We start from the raw sequence: 9,336 nt of genomic DNA, 5'->3' as shown, positions 1-9,336 counted from the left end.
CACAGCGGTGGTGGGATCCGACCACAACAGATAAGGTATTACAGGGTTGTGTACACACTATACCACGCTAAAGGGAGGTAGGAAAAAAAACGAACACTCCACCCGAACCCAAATGGGTTAGGTAATACCCGATTGGGTGTGTTATATTCGTAGGTAATCCAAACGCTGAAAAAAGAGCTATCGACGGGTACCGAAATATCGGGGTTAGATATTACCTTGAAACCCTGAGACCACCCAATCCCCCGAGTCAGGTTAGGGTAGACCCGATTGGGTTTGTTATATAAATAACGGGAGCTCAAACTAATTGACGGGTACAGAAATAACGGGGTTAGGTATTACCTTGAAACCCTGAAACCACCCAGTACCCCAAGTCAGGTTAGGGTAGACCCGATTGGGTTTGTTATATAATTTACGACAAAACCACAGAGCCCTATTTCAAACCAGGAGAGACGCACCAAATACCCCGACCGGTTAGGTAAGACCTGATTGAATTTGTTCAAAGATTGCAGTTGATGAAACCACAGAAACGGTTTGCTCGACAGAACCTGATGGGCGTATGGTAGCCGTAGGGGGCCTATCCTGGGGTGATTGTCGAGCAGAGGCGGTCCTAATTACCGATCCCTGGGTGGGTCGGTGCCAATGGCTACTGGGATCCTTTGGATGACGCCGATATGGGTGAATAGACGAGCTGTCGGTGGTCCCTGGTCCAGGGCGATGGTTACTCCGGTTACGGTGGTGGTACGGTCGGCGTGCGCCCTCCTGGTAGGGTAACGGCGATGGTTGGTAATCCGGTTGTTGTGGCCCGTTGATTGCTGCTAACGCTAGCTCCAACCGTAAAGTCCTTTCACGGGTTACCCCGTTTTCCCCGTAAACGAGATAATGAGTTGGGTATCGGAACTGCCAAGTGGCCAGCAACGCCTCTCGCCGCCGCTCCAATCGTTCAATCTCTCGGGAAACCCTGGTGGCTTCCCTGCTATTAGGTGTCCTATCAATTTTCGTCTAAAAAAAGGAAAAACAATAATGGTCCTCCGGGATTAGGAGAAATTGCAAAACACACCAAGACACACACAGCAAACAACAAAGAAAACCGAGAAAACGGCACCACACCGAATCCAGGACAAAACACAAGACTAAGTCCTACTAAACTTTAAGTGTATTTACTTTTTAATCTGCACGTCCCAGGAAAAAACTATCCGGATAACGGCTGTAGTGAGCCTCAGAGTTTACTGATCACCGTTTAGCCTTGAGGCAGCCACTAAATGTGGCCACGATGGGTCTGCCCGCAAATGTTCCAGTGTCCACGCGCTTATCCTTGTGTATTTTAGGGAGGAAGTAAATACACGGGATCGAATAATTAACGGCCAGCAACCTTGTTTCCTCCTGGCGTGATATATGGCCTGCTGTGAGCAGCTGGTTAGCTAAGTATTTCTTCATCTCATTAACCCGGTTATAGGCGTCCTCCGCACTTCGGCGGGTCAGTCGGCGATAAATAGCCGTATCCTGCAACTGCCTTAGGGCTTCCTTTCTGTAATCCTCTCTTTTCCACATCACAAATCTACCCCCTTTATCAGCCTTTATGAGGTAAAAATTAGGGTTCGTAGTTAAGTCCCCCCACGCGTATCGTAACCGCGTGGAAAAATTAGATCTGACTGGTTCTAACATAGCGTTAGCCGCTGTCTCAAAGTAAATCCAACTTTGGTTAAACTGGTGAAACACCCGTGGGGGTTCCCAATTGGATTTAAGGACCATCGAGACAAGGCTACTATGTGTGGTAGCTTCTTTTTCAGCCCAAAAACACCTTAAATTAAGGTTCCTTTTGAACCTATCAAGATCCTTACTTGGGTCATAGCGTACCGTGGATGTTGGGATGTAGCTTAAACCCTAGTCAGTACCTCCTGGTGGGAGGGGAGTAGGGGCGAATTAGTGTCGTTTAAGACCAGATCATCCATTGCGTTGTTCGTTAATCGTTGTCGGGAGGAGTTTCTAAGTAATCGTCTTCTGGTTGGTCGGTTATTACGTGGACATTTTACTAGTTTTTTGTCCACCGTGGGCGTTGTTGTCGGTGTTGCCCGAAATTAACGGAGTAACCCTCGTCGAAATATTCGTTTCGATCTCCATTCGCATCATCACGCAGCCTAAAGCTAACGTTACGGTTCCCCTGTGGTCTACGGTCACCGCTAGGGCTACGCCCCCGGTTTCCGCCGTAACCTCTCGGCCATCCGTAACCTCTAGGGTGGCGCTAAGTCTGTATTCCGGGTCCATTTGTGTCTCCGATGTTCTGTGTGTGTCTTAAATCCCCAGATTGTCTCGTCTCCGTCGACGTCATACGTACCGGTTGGGTACCGGGGATCATCATCCGTTGATTCAAAGAGGGGTTTTGGGGTGTATAAAACGCAATCGGCTGCTCCACCCTGCCCTTGGATACAAATGTCCGATCGCTTCGTGCTAAAAAACGCCGTAATTCCTCCGCCGCGGCCAACTCCTGTTCGGAGTAGTCGTTATTTACGGTCATGTTATTCACTGAATCCATTAGTTTCTCCAATTCTTCAATTTGAGCCATGATCAGTTCCTCACTGCATTTAACAGCACAGTCGAGCATGTGTCTGTTTAGTTTATCCGCCAGTTCCTGGTTTAGGAGCCTAGGGGAAGGGGATTGAAATACTCTACCTGTCGGAAGCACGGGTGGACGATCATCGCTCAGATCCGTTATATTTTTCATTACCGTGAATCTCAAGTTATCAGTTTCGGCAAGTAATCTTCCGTATTCACGCACCCGACCACCAGCTACTAAAGCCCTCAGCATGTGAGTGCTAGAGGGTAGTTCCCTAGGTGGTTCAGACCGTCCAACAGATCCCAGGATGGTAGGATCCGCAGCCGGTTCCTGTCCACGAATCCTTTTATTAGCACTAGCTATCGCCCCATTGAGAAGATCTCCCAACGATCCGCTTAATGACCGTCTGAGGGGTGCATTTCCGGTGTCATCCGAACGGAGATGCTTGCTTATAGCCGTACTCTCCTAACGGCCCTCGCCTTTAGGGATGTCATGATCCTGATGGTCTAGACGATATGTGGTGCTTGCAAGGATACGCACCGGGATCTTGAAAAGAAAGAAACTGGCCTCATCTGGTTTCTTTAGGGGTGCAGAAGCGTATAGTGGCGTCTTGACTGCAAGAGGAGATGGTGGTATGGACCATCTCCTCCATAGAGGAGAAGGTTTCGTACGAACTGCAGGAATGGCCGGCTTGGTGATGAACTTGCGAACGCCCGGTGGTGCGTGGTGCACGGCCACGCACTTTTGGAAAAGCCTTCTTGGTCCCCGGCAGTGGTGGTGGGGTTGGAAATGCTGAGAAACGTGGCATTTCGATGAAAATGGGATGCGAAGGACATGATAATGGGGAGAGTGAAGCCAAAAACTGAAGACCGGAGATTGAAAAACGGATGTGGGATGGAATTGTTCTGAAAAGAACTGTTGGTGAATTAGTTCTGAATTGAACTTTTGGTGAAATAGCTCTGAAAAGAACTTTGGGTGAAATAGCTCTGAAGAGAACTGTTGGTGAAAACTGGAGGAACTTCGATGAAAACACGGGTAAACCACGAGGCAAAAAACAAGAGCTAACTGCGAGAATTCTGAGGAATCTGCGATTAAAATAACAATAAACTAAATTTGATTATGTATTTTTCTGTAATGGGGAAATTGTTTTTAGTGTTTTTCAATTTTGATTTAGTCAATTTAACCAGCAATCAACTGCAGGTCTCCTTCCATGAAGCTATACTTCTCTGGGCACCAAAAGCCGATTTAAAAAAGAGCCATTTCCTTGTAAAGGATTTCTTCAAGATCAGCGTGATTGAAGTCGTGCTCGTGGACTTTGTTCTCCCCCATGCATAGTCTGAATCGCTATCCGATGAGTAGCATGTCGATGAATCAAAGCTTTCTAAATTTACTCCTTCATCGCTGATGACACTTTCCAAATCCATTTCAGAAACTTACCCATTATCAAGTGGTTCGACGCAAATAGTGCTGTGTCGATGCCTGTCATCCATTTCTGGCTGGTGAACGGAGAAATACTCTACTTCATAGCTAGAGTCATAAGAGGTTATCTCTTCTTCATTGTCACCCATGAAGCCGCTCTCTTTAACAAATTCATCATCCAAGCTCACAGGGCTATTTCATTGGAACTCACTGTTACATTTTTCTCTGGTCTCTTCTTCAATGACATTCCTCAAGTGGTGCAAAAACCGATTGCGAAGTTGACGGGGTTTAACATTTTCTTTCCTTTTCTTAAACAATGGAGACATAGCCTACTGAATAATTAAAGGTTAAAGAAAACTTTGAATAACAACGGTAGACTATTTTAATTATTACCTACAACAGTCCTTGTCTTTCGTAACATTGTCGTATATTTTGTAAAAGCCAACTACTGACTCAATTAGACTCGCAGCCTTTAAATCTAGAAATTATCAGCACGAGTATTAAATTGAATTTGCAGTCAGTGTGGTATTATCATCCAATCATATGTTACGTGATGATGTCTGCAGTCTGCTCTGTGAAAACCCACTTCTGCCTCAATTGGACTCGCAGCCTCAAAATCTATAAGTAAACAACATGAGTGTTAAATTAAATTTACAGTCATTGGGGTATTATCATCCAATCTCATGTACCTGATGATGTCCGCAATCTGCTCTGTGAAAGCCACTTCTGTCTCAATTGGACTCGCAGCCTAAAAATCTATAAATAAACAGTACGAGTGTGAAAATTTAATTTACATTCAGTGTGGTATTATAATCCAATTGTATGTACCTGGTGATGTCTTCTTTATCACAGAACACTGGCAGTTCTACGGCTAGTTTAAGAAGTATATATATAGGTTTACTGTTTAGATAAACAGATATAACACCTGTTAAATATCAAAATGTGAGTTTTATCATATGACTTCAATGAATGATGTGTACTTTTTATTTTGTTACCTTATCTCAACTGCAACAACAATTACAGTCTAACAATCACTTGACTCATGTGCAATGTAATAATTGCCGTTTTTATTGGAATGAATGACAAGCAATATTTATTATATAATGTCAAAAAGCACTGATTCAATTTTGTATGTTGCACGCCATTGGAAAAAAAACCTTTATCTTTTAAGAAAATTATCGATATCTAAGATAATTGCAGTGTTGATAAGCTGGAAACGTGGGGAAAAAATATGTTAGAATTATAAAAAAATGATTAAGAAATGATTAAAAAATTTTAATAAATCTACGAAGCAATGATATATTGATGCAAAACTTTTTTTAAAATTAACAATTGTTCATCTGGATACGTCATTGTGTCTACTTTTATGGAATAGAAAAAAGCAGAATACGACATATTGAACAAAGAAGATAAATGGCGGATAGGAAATTTCTCGTGAATGCCATCTAAAAAGTAATTGTTTCATAATTATTACCCCCCCCCCCACAACACGGTGAGAACACTTTTTACTTCTTAAATTATTTACAACATTTTTTGTTTTCAGTCAACAGATATGAACTTATTCATAGTATACTTTTGTTAGCAAATGACGATTGATTCTCAGAAAAGCCACGCTAGTTCTGTACATGAGAGATAATCACAATTGACAATTTCCTTTTTTATATTTACAAATAGGTTCTTAGTATGTCGAAACAAACCATTGCATGGAAGTAAATTTAAGCTGAATTGTATGTTGAAGATAGAAAAGAACTTGCAATAGTCTCAGAGTGGTGGACCATTGATGAAGATGTTGTCAAGTATATCCGTCCCACTTGAAGGGACCAAAAAGGATTAAATGCATCATGGATCATGTAGTACCAGAAGATTCTTGGATCAAGTATGTATACAGGAGGCTTAGAGTTTGTGGTACGATCACTCTTTGTATGACATCTTGCATTAACGATATGATTTTAATTTTCCCATTGTTGAAACTGTATGTTTATCAGATTTTTAAAACACTTTTTAATTATTTCACTTAGGTGACTGGAAACAGGCCAAAGAAATGGAAAGACGTGCAGCTAACGATGAGTCAGATGACTTAAAGACATTGGGAGAACCAAGAAAGAAGAGGTTGGTCAGACAACCTGCAAAAAATACTCTCCCAATGCCTTTGTTGTTGGAAATCGCAAAAGGGTTTATTCTTCATCATCCGACGAGGATTCAAGAGCTGTTGTTCTTATTTCTCGGGTTATTTCGAAACAAAAAAGGTCATCTGACAACTTAGAAGATGAGCTACAACAACCGAAAAAACAACTGGACACAATTGTAGTTGACACGTCTCTTTCTTCCCATGGCGATAAATGTTAGTTAAATTATAGCCTATTCAGAGCTAATACAGTTTCTTTTATCTTTCAATATTTTTAACAATGGAATCCATTGCTCGTCAGCACCATTTTTCAGAGTGCCATCCCACTCAGCGTTTAGATGACATATATGACAAGAATGGTCTTTTCATTCACACCAAAATAGCATCTATAGCAAACTAAATATCTTTGAAATACTTAGATCAATCGACATTTCAATGGATTAATGGGAGAAGATGACTGCCATTACGCTGCAAATGCCTCTAAATTTGGCGAGGACCCACATAGCACACTTCTGCCGTCGGATGTCAGATTAATGGCCGAACATCCGTTTGATATCCATGTACTGTATGAGTAGTTCTAGGGATGTCCGTCGGATAGTAACAATTGAAGTGTAAATGGATGTTCAAAAATTTGATTCTATGGACGTCCATCAAACAGCCAAGAGATTTTGTAATGTTTTGTTTCTGAATGACAAAATAAATTTTGTTTAAAACTAAGGGAGACATCAATTTTCCACCACAACGTGCTTGGATTGGCACGCTAAAGGACTAGCTTGGGTTTCGGGGGGAAGGGGGGGTAAAAGACAAACTCTTGGCTTTTTATAAAATTTTTTAAAATATCAAAAAATTAATTTTTTTAATGAGGACTTGAGGAGTTAGGTTTTACGATTTAATTTAAATTTTTTTAAATCGAGGTGCTCGATAATTTGTATGAGCGATTCGTAGTGTAACAAGAACAGAAAAATATAAATACTAGAATGAAAATAATTCAAGTCTATGCAAGTTTTAAAAATTGTACTAAGCATACAATTATATAAGACAGCTGAATCCCTACTCGGGAATGTTCATTTCCCTTGTAATGTCTTATTTATAGCCTAAAGAAGTAATTTCGGAAGTTCTTCGAATGTCCGATGGCATCTTCCCGGGAGGTCTTGTAATATTCAAACGATTTCCCGAGGGACATCCAGTTCGGAGATCGGGCAGTTCCACGGATGTCCGTGGGACCGACATGTGCTATGTGGGGAGGGCACCAGGGGTAAGGCTGCTGTTGCTCAAACCAGAAATAAACGCGATGTTGCTGTTTCTGGCCTCGACAAGAGCCAGCGATTTGCTGCAACTAACAAAATTGGTAAGAAAAACTACACTTTATTTTTCCAGTTACAGTTCCACTAACGATTTATTTCTGTAGGTCAAAAAGAAAATGTGAACCAATATTCAAGACCCAACAAAGGAAGTTGAATAAAAAACAGCTCAACTTACCTAGCTAGCTTAAGCCAAAAAAAAATTATTCTCAAGGAAACAAGTGAAAAGAAAATTCTCGTGTAAATATGGCATGCATTTTTATAAACAATACTTTCTTGCAGGCAACAACATACGCGAGGACGAGGCTCAAGCGAAAAAGTAATTGTCTGAAAAACAAATTATCCCTAAATCAAAAGCATCTGCGAGTTCGGCCAAAGTAAACGAATTGATTAAGTCTAATCACAGAAATGAAAATTATTCTAGAACCGTTCACCAGCCTTCAAACAGGGATAGTTTGCAATTGCTGGACGTCAGTATCGCTCTTAAAAAAATTCCAAAGCTTCCTCTGTTATGACCGTTCCAAGCCTTCCACCCGTCAAGCATTTTACAGCGAAAATATTTGCAGATAGCTCTCAATGTAGAGGACCGTCCAAGAAGCGTATTGACGACGGAGGACCGGTGAATAAATCTCTCGCAATAGATTCCCGCAATTCTTATTTTAATTCTTACAGAAGAATCAGATACCTTTTAATTATTGTTATCTTCTAATACAGGTGCAATCATTACACAACCACGTTAAAATATTGTGATGAACAAGTTGATTCTGAAAAAATTTACTGAGCTATTTCATAACCAACAGACTTTGGCAGCCGATGTGAGAAAGCTGTTGGAGCATATCAAAACAGAAGCTAAAACTCTGACGCCTACGAGGCATGATATCGTTCAACTACCTGCGACTTGTATTGCAGAATGGAATATTCTAATGGATGTTCTGAAATCAGAATCAAACAAGCAAATCATCGTAAGTCCCAATATTTTTCATTCAATTCCTACTAGCTCTAAAATTTTCTTTCTCTCAAATTTAAGGTCAATGATTTTGCAAGGCTCGGTGGAAGCATTGAGAACTATATTTGTAGAGATTATCAGACAGGATTTGCTGGGTGCTATTTGTTTTGCACAACCAATAGTTTGTGATGTCTCCAATTTGTTGCGTCAACGGGTGTGGTTCCAAAACTACTTTCATGTTAACCATTCATTTGTCTTACTTTTTGTTTCGTCGACCAGGACTATTTAAACAAGAGTACTATTTGGAAAGGTCTACTTTACTAGTCATTAAACATGTTTCATTCCCCTTCGTCAAACCAAGAAATTGTTATCTCAATAAACAACTGTGATGTTAACTTTTTCTGCCTTTTTGTTATCTTACAAAACTAATATGTGATGTGTTCTAGTGGAACAATATAATCAAAATTAATGCACTTTACTGATTATTATTTCAAAAATTGTAACGGCAAGCAGCAAAGGACAATACATCATCTAAATTTTATTATTACAGATTTAATTCACTACCAATGCACAAAATCGACCCCGTTCACGAACTGGGAAGGTCTTTTGTTCACTCTTGTTCGTGAACTGTTCACGAACTGAGGGCGGCAATAGGGAGAAAAATATACACTTCCTGTGCGTGAACGTTGTTCATGAACTGGGAGTTTTTGTTCACTCTATCTTCATGAACTGTGCGAAATTTTGCTAGATGGGAGGAGAAAGGCATAGTTTTAAACATAGGATGGTGATTCGAAAAAAAAACAACGGTAGCTTTAAAAAAAGGATGAGGAACACTTCTTTGGACAAAAGAGTTTCTTCCAGTCCCAAGAAGAACATGATATCGCTGTGATATCTACAAGATATATTCCTATCTAGCTGATGCATATTTGTAAAAATATATCTGTTAGATATTGTAAAAATATATGTTATTTCATATATTTGTATAGTTATTTGT

General features: G+C 40.6%; 1 pseudogene; it reads left to right on the top strand.

Annotated features, from left to right (window-relative positions):
* The first annotated feature begins 5,653 nt into the window (after positions 1-5,653).
* On the top strand, positions 5,654-8,531 carry LOC116923962 (annotated as a pseudogene).
* Positions 8,532-9,336: the final 805 nt, after the last annotated feature.

Source organism: Daphnia magna, linkage group LG3 (genome assembly GCF_020631705.1).
Source record: "Daphnia magna isolate NIES linkage group LG3, ASM2063170v1.1, whole genome shotgun sequence".
NCBI lineage: Eukaryota > Metazoa > Arthropoda > Branchiopoda > Diplostraca > Daphniidae > Daphnia > Daphnia magna.
This window is presented reverse-complemented; position numbering and strand designations above follow the sequence as displayed.